The sequence below is a fragment of the Dermacentor andersoni genome, chromosome 2 (assembly GCF_023375885.2).
Source record: "Dermacentor andersoni chromosome 2, qqDerAnde1_hic_scaffold, whole genome shotgun sequence".
NCBI lineage: Eukaryota > Metazoa > Arthropoda > Arachnida > Ixodida > Ixodidae > Dermacentor > Dermacentor andersoni.
In genome coordinates this window covers 3,742,253-3,756,031 of record NC_092815.1, presented here as the reverse complement: position 1 = coordinate 3,756,031, position 13,779 = coordinate 3,742,253, and the positions used below count along the sequence as shown (strand labels likewise).

At 46.4% G+C, this 13,779-nt stretch overlaps 1 protein-coding gene and 1 long non-coding RNA gene across 4 annotated transcripts in view; one reads left to right on the top strand and one right to left on the bottom strand.

Annotated features, from left to right (window-relative positions):
- The window catches only part of LOC126542925 (ABC transporter A family member 5-like), a 282,490-nt gene that overhangs the window by 59,563 nt on the left and 209,148 nt on the right, over nt 1–13,779 (bottom strand). The window lies entirely within an intron of this gene.
- The window catches only part of LOC129387878 (uncharacterized), a 46,644-nt gene continuing 37,638 nt past the window's right edge, over nt 4,774–13,779 (top strand). Inside the window, exon 1 of the long non-coding RNA XR_008615030.2 lies at nt 4,774–5,983. This is a non-coding gene — a long non-coding RNA (uncharacterized lncRNA). The remainder of the gene's footprint in view (nt 5,984–13,779) is intronic.

Below are 13,779 nucleotides of genomic sequence, written 5' to 3'. Positions count from 1 at the left end.
TACTCTTTCGTGCAACCCCGCAAACTATTTTACTTGGCGTTTGCTACCGCCCCCCGCGAGCAGACACTAGCTTCACTGACAAGCTCATCCGCGTCCTAGATGTACTAATGACAAAATACACTAACGCTCAGATTTTGCTCTTTGGAGACTTTAATTTCCCTAATATCAATTGGGATAACTATCCACCTTCGTCACATAGTACAACCGAAAATGATTTCCTCGAAGTCTGCTTTAATTTCAACTTGACCCAGCTAGTCTCAGAACCAACACGCGTAGTGAATGACTCGGCCAACATTTTAGATCTCGTATTAACTAACAATCCGTCTAGCCTATCTTCGATATCCTATCTCCCGGCAATTAGCGACCATAAAGTAATCCACACTGTCTTTAGCTTTACCTTTCCAAAACGAGAATCGTGGAATAAAATAATCCGCCTATACGATAAAGGCAACTACGAAGCCATTAACAACGAACTAATGTCCTTCTACCCCACTTTCAGTGATGAATTCCACAACCGCACACTTCAAGCAAATTGGTCGGTCTTCCAACAAAAAATCACCGACCTTGCTAATAACCACATTCCAGTTGTTTCAGTACCGACTAACAGCAATAAACCTTGGTTCACAAAAAAATTATCAACTTTAGAAAACAGGAAGAAACGATTCTTTCGGTCGGCAAAGCAACCCAATTGTGCTGTGGCCTGGGACAAATATTACGAGGCAGAGAAAGTTTATCTCTCGGCTATACGCCGCGAAAAACACTCATTTTTCCATGACACGTTGCCTCGTGTACTAAGCACTAACCCCCAGAACTTCTGGCAATTACTAAACCCCAAGCCACCGAATGCTATCACTATCGCCGACCATAACGATATGGTAATCCCCGAAGAAGAGTGTGCCGATGCATTTAACCGCGCGTTTTCATCAGTATTCACCAGTGAATCTGATGCTCTGTTACCTATACCACCGTCAGCTGTGCAATCTGTTATGTCACCCATCGACTTCACTGAACATGGCATAACGGCAATAATTGAAACGCTAAAGCTCTCATCGTCATGGGGGGCGGATGGCATCAACTCTAAACTGTTAAAAAATACTAAACTCATCTGCGCATCGTATTTTAGATTAATCTTCTCACAGTCTTTATCCTCCTGTAGCATCCCCGTAACCTGGAAGGAAGGGCAGGTCGTTCCAATCTGCAAATCAGGTAATAAAAACTCGCCTCTTAACTACAGACCGATTTCCCTAAGCAGCGTACCTTGCAAGATAATGGATCACGTCATTTTCACCCAAATTATGTACTTCCTTGACACTAACAACTACTTTCACCCATCCCAACATGGTTTTCGTAAAGGTCTCTCGTCCGAAACGCAACTTGCTATGTTCGTCCATGACTTACACGTTAATCTGGATGCTAACACCCAAATCGTTGCCATTTTTCTGGATTATGCTAAAGCATTTGATAAGTTACCTCACCAACGCCTAATACTCAAGCTCTCCCAACTGAACCTGCACCCCGACGTCTTAAATTGGATTAATGAATTTCTCACTAACCGATCACAGTCAGTGCATGTCAACAATCGCACCTCCGCACCCCTCCCTGTAACTTCTGGCGTCCCACAAGGTAGCGTTCTAGGCCCCCTACTTTTTCTTATTTATATTAACGACCTTCCCCTTAATGTTTCCTCTCAAATCCGTATGTTCGCTGACGATTGTGTCATCTACCGCACAATTACTAATGACTCTGACCACGTTATTTTACAAAATGACCTTAACAAAGTGCAAGGCTGGTGCAACGACTGGTTAATGACCCTTAGCGCCAATAAATGTAATGTGCTTCACTCACCGCCATCAGCCCTTATACTCACCGTATAATATTACTAATACTACCTTAGAAAAAGTGGACACATTTAAATACCTCGGCGTCACCCTTTCATACGACTTAGACTGGTCTGTTCATGTAACGCGCATTACTGCATCCGCTAACCAAACACTGGGATTCCTAAAGCGCCATCTGCGCCACGCACCGCAACACGTCAAACTACTAGCATTCAAGACGCTCGTACGTCCAAAAATTGAATACGCATCCCCCATCTGGTCACCACATCAAACTTACCTTATCAATGCACTTGAAAGAATTCAGAATCGTGCGGCAAGATTCATTCATTCTTCGTATTCTTATAACGCTAGTGTAACACTACTTAAAGCATAGTCCGCCTTAAACACGCTATAATCCCGGCGTCGCATTGATTCGTTAATCCTCTTTCACAAGTTCTATTACAGTTCGCTCCATCATGCACCATATGTGCTGGCCCCAGCCCCTCGCCATTCCCTGCGTATAGGGCATTCCTTGCAAGTAACCCGTCCACACAGCCGAACTACAACCTTCTCTGCATCTTTCTTTTGCCGATCATCAAGCGACTGGAACGGCCTGCCCTGTCACATAACCGAAATCACCTGTTCAACGATGTTTGCTGATAAGCTTAATACTAATATTCATTGAACTCATGTGGCCACCAATTAAAATGCACATTTGTAAACCCCACCCCTTATGTAATACTCCCATTGAGGGGTCTTTAAGGAAATAAAAGTGAAAATGAAAAGTGAAAAGGCGAAACCAGTACGCGTCCATTGCAAAGAACACCTGTAGCAACTGCCAGAGGAGGTCAACCCAGAGTGCATCCGCCTACTTTCCTCCGCGGCGCTTCGCCTCGTTTCTTCATCCCCACTACCCCTCAATGTTACGGACACATTCCTGTAGTACACATTCGATGGTGGTACTTTGCAGCGTGCTGAGCTCGCTCCTTCATCCTTTCCCCGGCGCGCCATTCTCTTCGCCTCCAGGCGCCTTCCTCGTACGCTTGCTTCGCGCCCTCAGACGGACACCGCCGAGTTGAAGAGATGGCCAGTTACGCTTGCGCGTAAAAGTGAAAGGCACAGCTACGTATTTGTCAGGTACGGCATTAAAACAATTTTTGGCTGAGAGAGGAAGGGAAGATTTAAGGACAGGAAAAGCGGGGAGCTAAGCCGGAGTACCGCGTCTCTGGCCTGCACGCCCCACTAGGGTAAATGCGAAGGGGAAAACAAAGGGAAGACATAGCGCATTGTGGTGTCGTCTGCCTTCTGTGCTTGTTCCATGGCGCTAAATATGCTTTCGAAATCAGTTTCCCAACACGCCAAACAGATGGCAAAGCAGGAAAGTGACTCAATTATGTCCTTGTCCTGTGCAAAGGATCAAAATTAATGAAACCTGAAAAAAATCCGTAAGCTTAATGATGAAATAACAAAACCAGAAAGACATGCACTTATGAGATTGATGTGTTGCCAATGAAGCCACGTCAAACATTTTTGTTCGATGTTATTTCTTTTATTCATTGCCCACCCAAATAGTGGGATATCAGGCTTGAAAGCTTTATCTCCCTATAAAAGAACATCTGCAAATTGGCGTATAAGGAATTGCAATATATAAATTATGAGAACAATTTCCTCCACAAATATGAAACACAAGAACCATTAACGCGAGCGAACATGTTTTAGCTCGTTTCCGTCGTGCTTTTGTTCTTATCAGCTTTTGACCGTGCGGAACCCCAACCGAGCCTGTTTTGTAGCATAGGGATTGCGACGGGAGCTCTTCGCAGTCACTTTCTGCTGACTTGTAGCACAGGCTGTGACTGTGGACTTTACTATTCTAAATTATTTTGTATACAAGGAAGGCTCAGTTGCAGTTCTTGAAACAACACAGAGCATCGTTCTATAACGCAAACGGGATGATCGCAAAGCTTACGGCTCATGTATGTGACCTTGAGACCTTGTGTGCCCTCTGCTAAAGCATACCTTTCAAGCATTCGTGCAAGGCAAAGCAACGATCGAAAGAAGGGCGATATCTAAAAGTGTTTCTGTGCAGTGGAGAGCTTGACTCCATATTACTGGAGTCATCATCGCTACTATTCTCAACGCACTTCACGGTCCACTCATGCAGCCGGGTCCGTCGTTAGCTGTGACTTTGTGTATTGATTGCCATCAAACTTGCATTACCTCCACCTTCGCGCTTTGGAATTACCAGCATATATAACAGAGCTACAGAGCCACAACTTCGACAGGACCAGAAAACCTGCAGAGCTGAAACTTGTCCAAAATGTCTTGCATCCTATAGCTGCGAGCACCCTCAGACACAAATTAAATGTATAATAATTGACAAAATTAAAGAGCAAAGAAATACTGTACCATTCAGGAAAATTCATGCAATGTGTGGATCTGGTATACTTTGAGTTACGGTTTCATGTACACGCAGTGCTCGCCACTCTCGCAGTATCCCTTAACCCTTTAGTGCACAATTTTTGTTTCCTCAAAATATTTTTTATGGAGTTGTAGGGAAGAATAACAGTAGCTGTACTGCCATGGAAACTAACTTTAGTGAATTTCTCTTGTTTGAATGTGCAGAAAAAGCGTATGTTGCGCATTTGCAACGACGTGCAAGTAAAGAAGAAGTTGAAGGTGAAAGACAGACTTAGTGAGATTCATACTCGGATGTTTATTTGCACGTGACAATCATTGGTGCACCTATGATTTAGTGTGGAACAAAAAGAAGCAATTGTACTTGCTTGCGCACCACAGGTGGTTCCCACACTTCGTGCAGTACGTGGTGCAGATTCCCGTGCAGCCAGGAAACAATGCAGTGTTTTCACGTTATTGTCAAAATTTAGCACATAGAAGCACAGACGTAAAGCTGTGCCCGTGACGACACGACACGGCAGCGTGCCCCCCCCCCCCCCCCCCCCCCAGGTGCACCGCGTCCTTTTGAAAAAAAAAAATCAACCAGAAAACATTTTGCACGCATATTGAATCGAAACAAATTTACACTCGTGGTTGTCGTCACTCCTGGAATGGTCGCTGCGTTCACTATCAGGAGGAATTGCTGAGCCATAAAAGTGTTCAGAAGCCATTTCACGTTTCCGAAGAAAATAAACCATGTACACCTTGTTGCATTTGCGCAACATAGCAACGTTCCGTTGCCAGGAACAAAATATTTCGAGATAAGAATGTTTTTGTGAATTTACAGAGTCAGGAGGATGTGGAGCTTAGCGTAATAATTTTTTTGGGGCTTTGGCTTATGGAGAAATACATTTACAAGTGGCAAAACTTATCCATATCACTGCTCGCGGGCGCGCGCAGCCTCCACCACGTTTGTTTTGGTAGATGATGCGAAGGATGAGCACAGATGGCAGCACAAATGGGCGCGCGTTCTTTAGGCGAATGTTGCGGAAATGCAACAACGCCTACAGGCAGCTTTAAACGGACTTTGCTTCTGGGTTTAACGCCGTTCATCGGAATGTTGCGTAAATGCAACAAGGTGCAGTCAAGGGTTAAAGAGCCCCTCACCAGGCCACAGTTCATTTCGGTTATACGCTGGAAGTTGTTACGTGCCCTCTAGGGAGCGTTCTGCCGGAAGAATATTTCAGAATGGTTCAGTAATCGCCGAGATATTTCAGTGCTGCAAACCCATGATTTCCGGCGGCGAACGCCACTGTCACGGCATTTGGTCAACAGAAACGCTCTCTCCACTTGCCCCGCCTAGCCAAAGCAAGCGAAATTCCTTTCCTGCGTTCTCCCACACGGGAGCTCGAGTATCGCGTGACGCATACGTCACGGGACCCGCCTTCACTATTCTTTCCTCGCTTTATTTGCCGCGCGGCGCACCTCTGCTGATGGCGTTGCGCGCGAGCTGCTGCATATGTCTCGTTTCGCGCAGCGCGCGATTGTGCGCGCTGTGCACTAGAACACCTGACTAGCCGTACAAGTGAGCGCTACGCGAATATCGAGGCAGACCCGAGCGGATCACAGAACAGGATAGCACGCTGGGAACAAGGTGCAAAATGACACAGTTTCGATGTCCGCGCGTGCGACGCCACGACGTGGGAGCAACAAAACGGAAGTACATCTCTCTTGTGGCACTGCTAAGCAAAACAAAGTCACGCAGCGATCCGGTTTGTGTGTTTTATTATTTCTTTGAACTTTAATTCGTCTATTGGAGCAGCAGATAACCTTAGTAACAGATGTTGCCTTGAACAATCATCCTATTGTCGCGGGTCACTATGAGCGACGTCACAACACAGACACTTGTGCGTAGGCGCACTTGCACGTCACCCTTCCGCTTGGAGCGCGGCGCCCGCCAGGAGAAGCGCAAACGGCGTTCCGTTTCAAATGTCAGCTCTCTCCGCGGCGCGATATAACACTTAGCAGACACGATCGTTAGCACGCATTGTATGCACTGCGCTTGTCAGCTCAAAATGGTCAGACCTGGTGAGGAGCTCCTTAAAATAAACAAAGCAGGGATGTAATTTTTTCTGTAAAATGTTCTGCCATATATGACGCAGAAATGAAAATATACTTTCTTTGAAATTTCGCTTCAGACGTTTCAATTTCGTTGCGACTCTGGAAAGTCACACAATTATGATTGGTTTTCACTTTATGACATTGTGTGCATAACCGTAATTTTTTTCTCACTTTCTGTACTATACGGTTCCTTTGTTAGATACCCGTTATTCAACATATGGCTTCATTTTAAAAGTGCTTCCCACACTTTTAACCTATACTATGCAAGCGGCATACCTCCGACAGCGTAGACGAGCATGAGGAAAGTGAATCCTCCGGATTGCGTCTTGGCAAACAAGGAGACGGCGTAGGTGAATAATATTCCAGGTCCCGAGAACGCCACGAGCACCACCAGCAGAGAGACTGCGAAACACGCGCCCTTATTGCATGAGCATGTGCACCGGTGTGGCAGTGGAAGAGCGTCCGTGATACGTATGCCGTTGCGTTCTACGATCCACCAAAACTTAACATGTCCTCACAGAGAAGGTGTCCTTAGGCGTATTTCCGATTGAGAAGTTGACTCTAGCTATACCACATGCTGCAGGCTTTCTATGTGGTAACACTTCGTGTGCAATGCATGCAAAGGCCTGTCAATATTAGGCTGCCGCCAACAATGGCCATTTACCAGTGTCTTGTATTGGTAATCATGGTCATCAACTGTCGCTCTCACCGTGGGAGGCGCCATATTTAAGCATTTTCTGGGAGACGCTTATTTGAGGCGCGACAGCGGTTTCCGAACGGGGCTTTTACCCCGTCTGTTCTGAAACGTTAGTTACTTGGACTACTCTTCCTTTCCTGGCCGCAACGGTCACAGCCTAATCAGTGTCATGCCTCAACGAGCTAATGCTAACGTTCGAGTGCTGTAAAAACGGATTTTATTTGTATATTCATAAGTTATTGTTATTAAGACGGGCATAGGATTGGGCTTGTCGGTAAAACATGCTTTAAAGTTTAAATAATAGCGCAAGGACCTTAGCGCTCTGTTCTCTCTTCTGTCCCCTCTGCTAGCTGTTCTTGCTATATTATGCAAAGTTCTGTGGAAAGGGAGGAAATACCATGGCGTTTTGGAAATTCACCTAGAAGTGAAGCAAGGAATACCTGCTGTTTCCATTGTCGCTTAAGGTAATAGAAAGACGACTGACACGCCGTGGTGGCGTAATGGCTTTGACGTAGCACTGCTAAGCATGAGGTCGCGGGGTCGAATCCCGGCCGCAGCAGCCGCATGTCGATGGCGGCGAAATGCAAAAACGTCCGTGTGCCGTCCATTGGGTGCACGTTAGAAAACCTCATGTGTTGAAAATTAAGCCGGAGTCCTCCGCTACGGCGTGTCTAATAATCAGGTCGTGATGTTGGCACACAAAGCCCCAGAATTTAAATTTGATTCATTCCTCATTCCAGAGAATTGGTGTACCGCATCTTCATTTTTGCGAAATGCAAAGGCCTGCCTTTGAACATGCCTGGGGTACACAGCATAGTAGATGCTGATGTTTATCTTTGAGTGCTTTGGTATAGCTGGCGCGGAAGTCACGGTGAATCTTTCCTTCGGGGGCTTTCTTTTTCTCTTTTTGGTGGCAAACAAGAACCACACATGGCCTATATGGCTTAAATGTTATAGTCGGTCATTTCCATCCATCCTCCTCAGCTCGATTACACATAGGTTATTATCGGTGCACAATCAACAACAACAACAACAAAAAAAAGACTGATGACCACACGAATGCCAATGAAACAAAAGGCAGTTCGCGCAGTTATGCAGTTCGCGTAAAGCAAACTCCCCCCCCCCCCCCATTTGCCCCCTCCATGTTGTACTTTTTGGTGAGAGTTGGAACGGCTTTTCTTCACAAGGTCGTAATCGGAACGTACACTTCGTGACAAGCAATAATGGCTGGTAAAAAGAGACCAGCGCGCAGATGGAGGCCCACGCGAACAGGTAGACGAAAAAGTCGAACACCCAGTTGGCCACCCAATAGACGGCCCCCGAGACGCCTGTCATCAACTGCAGATCCTTGGCGCCGCTGGTTCGCTCGGCTGTCGGTAGCAGAACGAGGGTGGCCATGAGGAGTGCAGCTCCCAGGGGCACCAGGAAGGTGCGCAGGAGCGTCGTCACGAAGCTCCGCCTGAGAATGGTGCGAAAGTGTTCATCATAATGTCACGTGGTAGTGACAGCCTAGAACACAGCAGCAAAACTGTAAATGGTGAAACTAATTCTTTATTGGGCCAACCTGTGCGAAGAAGAATAAGCTACACTCCAAGCGCAACGATAGTGGCGAACACGGTTGGCGATCGTCGAAACATCTATGGTCGAAATCTGATGTGCCCGTCAAGGACGTCGGCTTTTATAAACGAGTCATCGATGGCTCCACAGTAATTGCTGGTGCCCGCGTGTCTTACCAGAAAGTTCTGCATAATTCGTGTCGCACATGCAATCAGATTACACAAGCTTCCGTGACACAGAGAGAAGATAGAACCATCGATAACATTCGAGAAACTTCCGATAAATACGGGCGCCTCCCGCGCTAAGCGATAACATTTCTTAAGGCAGTTCCTCATGGAGTGATTGGGGCGCGAAAAATCTCTCTGCCGCGCACGTCGCAGAGCGACTTTCGCTGACAGCTTTCACATGCGTTTGCTTCAGCGCGATAACTGTCGCAGCGATGCGCAAGTTTGCCTCCTGCTCACCAAGTATATGTGCCTGCATCGTTAAATAAAAACAACGTGGAAACTAGTCAAATATTCCAATTTTCCTATTTTTATTCCATAATAGAATAGGTAAACCATTTTTAACGTTAAAAAGCGCTCTGACTTAACGACAGCTTGCAGATACGGTGAGTGAGGCACTGCACAACACCGAAAGTATGAGCATGCGGTTTCAGCGGTGGCAGTGGGGTGGTTCCGTTTAGTACACTCTACTTTCGTTGTTACTATGGGAGCCACAGCTATTTTTTGTGGATGAGTATTTGCTTTTGCTGAAGAACAAGCTACTATTGATTGTGCATGTATAAGCAGCTGGCGCCATTTGTAGCGTTGAAGAGGTTGACGACGGTGGCGATCAAGTGGGTACGTGCCTTAAGTGGGTACGTGCCATGGGAAACAGCCTACAGACGGTGAAAAGCGGTGAGTGAGGCACTGCACAACACCGAAAGTATGAGCATGCGGTTTCAGCGGTGGCAGTGGGGTGGTTCCGTTTAGTACACTCTACTTTCGTTGTTACTATGGGAGCCACAGCTATTTTTTCTGGATGAGTATTTGCTTTTGCTGAAGAACAAGCTACTATTGAGTGTGCATGTATAAGCAGCTGGCGCCATTTGTAGCGTTGAAGAGGCTGACGACGGTGGCGATCAAGTGGGTACGTGCCTTAAGTGGGTACGTGCCATGGGAAACAGCCTACAGACGGTGAAAAGCGGTCACTATAAATATACAAAGAAGTACACTTGTCAATTCCACTCTCTCATAAAGCATCGTGCCGATGTTACAAACATAACAGGAGGGAGAAAAACAAAAGGGCACTTATTAAACAAAAGTAAAAAACAACAAAGAGACAAAATCCGAAGTAACACAGTCCAAAAAAAGAAGAAAGTACAAGGTTCAGCTATGCAAATTCTCAAATTTCGTTACCGCTGGTGGAGCGGCTAAAGTCGCACAACATGGACTCTTTCATGTCGTGAGCGGCGCCGCTGTGATAGCGAAATGCCATCTGTTACGACCTCATAGTCGACTGCGCCAATTCGTCGGATGAACTTGTAGGACCCGAACCAGCGTCACGAAATTTCTCGCTGAGTCCTCGTCGGTGTATCGGGGTCCAAAAGCGAAACACGATCGCCAGGCCCGTATCCTCGTCGAAGATTGTAGTGCTGGCTGTCGGTCCTCTGCTGATTCTTGATGCGCAGACGGGCGAGCTGTAGGGCTTCTTCGACGTTCTAGAGATAGACGGCGACATCAAGGTTCTCTGGGCCGGTGACGTGCGGCAGCGTAGCGTCGACAGTCGGCGTTGGCTTCCTTCAGTAAACCAGCTTGAACGGCGTCATTTGAGTTCTTTCTTGGAGAGTGCTGTGTTACAAGTGAAAGTTATGTTCGGCAGGACCGCATCCCACGTCTTGTGCTCAACGCCGACGTACATTACTAGCATGTCGGCGAGGTTCTTGTTCAGGCGCTCCCAAAGACCATTCGTCTGCGCGTAGTAGGCAGTTGTCCTCCTGTGGCTTGTCTGGCTTTTGCCGCAGAATGAATTGGCTGATGTCTGCTGTAAAGGCAGTACCTCTGTCGGTGATGAAAACTTCTAGGCCACCATGTCGCAGCAGGATGTTCTCGACAAAGAATTTCGCCACTTCGGCTGCACCACCTTTCGGCAGACCTGTCGTTTCAGCGAAGCGGGCGAGGTAGGCCGTCGCCACGACTATCCACTTATTTCCGGATGTTGGCGTCGGAAAGTGCCCCAACAATTCATCCCGATCTGCTTAAATGGTCGGCAAGGAGGCTCGATCAGCTGTAGTAATCCCGCTGGCCTTGTCGGTGGTGTCTTGCGTCGCTGACTGTCTCGGCAGGTCTTGACATAACGGGTGGCGTTGGCCGTCAGGCGCGGCCAGTTACACTTTTCCTGTATCCTCGACAGCGTCCATGAGATTAAGAGGTGCCCAGCGGTCGGATCGTGACGTAGAGCGTGGAGTGCCTCTGGATGCAGCGCTGAGGGAACAAGTTAGATGGCGCGGACTGGTGAGAAGTTCTTCTTTACGAGTGGGTTGCTTTGAAGCGGGAACGAAGACAATCCTCGCTTAAATGCCCTAGGGACAGTGTCGGTGTGCCCTTCCAAATACTCGACGAGGCATTTTAGCTCCGGGTCTCCTCGTTGCTGTTCAGCGAAGTATTCCTCGCTTATTACCCCAAGAAAGGGGTCTTCTTCCGCAAACGGGATAGTCGAAAGTGGACGTGGAGCAGCCCGAATGGCGAGACTAGAAATTAAATCGACTTCATACTCTGCGCTAACCCTGGCATCATACAAGATGTGGACGTGCTCGGCAAGGTGCGCTGCAGTGACCATAGGATGGTAAGAACTCTAATTAGCCTAGACTTGAGGCGGGAACGGAAAAAAGTGGTACATAAGACGCCGATCAATGAGTTAGCGGTAAGAGGGAAAATAGAGGAATTCCGGATCAAGCTACAGAACAGGTATTCGGATTTAACTCAGGAAGAGGACCATAGTGTCGAAGCAATGAACGACAATCTAATGGGAATCATTAAGGAGTGTGTAATAGAAGTTGGTGGTAACTCCGTTAGACAAGATACCAGTAAGGTATCGCAGGAGACGAAAGAGCTGATCAAGAAACGCCAATGTGTGAAATGATCTAACCCTACAGCTAGAATACAACTGGCAGAACTTTCAAAGTTAATCAACAAGCGTAAGATAGCTGACATAAGGAAATATAATATAGATAGAATTGAACATACTCTCAGGAACGGAGGAACTCAGGAACGGAGGAACGGAGAACAGCTGCCAAGCCCACAGTGCCTTAACGCTGTTCTTGCTGATTGTTTTCATGTCGTTTTTTCGCTGTTACTCCTACTTTCCGGTGATATAGAAACTAACCCCGGTCCGGATACTGCAGCTATCCTCGCAGAGCTAAAGAAGATATCTACTGGCCAGTCCAAGCTTATTTCTGAAGTTCAAGATCTAAAATCTCAGTTATTAGCGACAGACAGAAATGTATCTGACCTAGGCAAACGTATGACCGAACTTGAGAGCCATTACGAAAGCCTTGTAACACTTAAAACAGACACAGAAGTTCTCCGCGCCGACGCAACTAAAGCTACTCGCTTAATTTCAAAACTAGAGGCACGTTTTGACGATGCGGAAAACCGAACGCGACGGAACAACTTGGTTTTCTACGGACTCCCTGAAACTACACCTGAATCGTACGCACAATCAGAACAACTTATCATTAAACATTGCCGCGAGCATTTAGATGTACACATCGACACAAAAGAGATAGAGCGCGCCCATCGTCTCGGACGTCATTCGAACGACAAACCCCGTCCAATAATAACAAAATTCACATTTTTCAAAACAAAAGAAACTGTCCTGTCGAGCGCCCGGAAACTAAAAGGTACCAATTATAGTATTGGCGAAGATTTTTCTCGTGCAGTTCGAATTGCTCGCAGCCAGCTCGTTGCATTTGCCAGAAAGCAATCTGCCCCATTTAATCTGCGCTACAAAACCCTGCACATCGGACAGAAGCGCTACGTGTTTGATAGCGTATCTGAAACTGTAAGAGAAGTGTTATAGCAATCGTCCGCCCGGAAAAATGTGATTACCCGCCCCCAAACCATGCCAAGAAATAATATTTCATTGTCTGTCATATTCACAAATATTCGCAGTTTCCTACCTAAGCGTGAACTCGTGTCTAACATCATGATTTCTTCAAACAGCAGCATACTTATACTAACCGAAACGTGGCTTACCCCTGATGTCACTGATACAGAAGTACTTGCCGACTTGGCAGGTTTCCAAGTTTTCAGAAATGACCGCAGATGCACTCGAGGGGGCGGTGTCCTGATTGCTGTGGGCCCTAATTTATCGTGCACACCATTAGACATCGTCTCTGATTTAGAAATGTTATGGTTAATTTTTCGCTCATCGGCGCAATCCGTTTTGCTTGGTGTTTGCTACAGGGCTCCGCATACTTCACCTAACTTTGCAAGTGAGCTGAACAATATTCTGATTGATCTCGGTACTGCACATCCAAATTCACATATATTGCTATTCGGTGATTTCAATTATCCCGGTATCGACTGGCAGAAACTAGCTCCCTCAGGTGCGAACCACAGAGAATTAAAGGATTTTATAGAAGTATGTCTGAATGCCAATCTCACTCAGTTGGTAAGGGAACCAACACGTGTTGCTGGCGTCAGTGCTAATATCTTGGATCTTATACTAACTACGAATCCAGAGAGCTTATCACATATAACTTACCTGCAAGAAATTAGTGATCACAAGGTTATCCACGCCGAATTTTCGTTCTGCCTTGAACGGCGCGAAAAATGTAAGAAAACAATCCTTCTATATGAAAAAGGTAACTATGACGCAATTAACAACGCGCTTAGAAATTTTTTCCCTTTATTTGAAGCCCAATTTTACAGCATGCCTCTCCAGAAGAGCTGGGAGGTATTCAAATACAAAATACAGGACTTGGCCAACAAATTCATTCCTAAAATTACTTTCCGTGAAAATCACCAAAAGCCATGGTACACTAAGACACTTAAAACATTAGAAGGCAGAAAAAAGCGCTTCTTTCGTGCTGCTAAGATAAGAGCCTCGTCTAATGCGTGGCAGCGGTACTATACTGCCGAGAATGCCTACCTGATTGCTGTGAGAAATGCTAAGTTCAAATTTTTCAACAACGATCTGACGAAATTG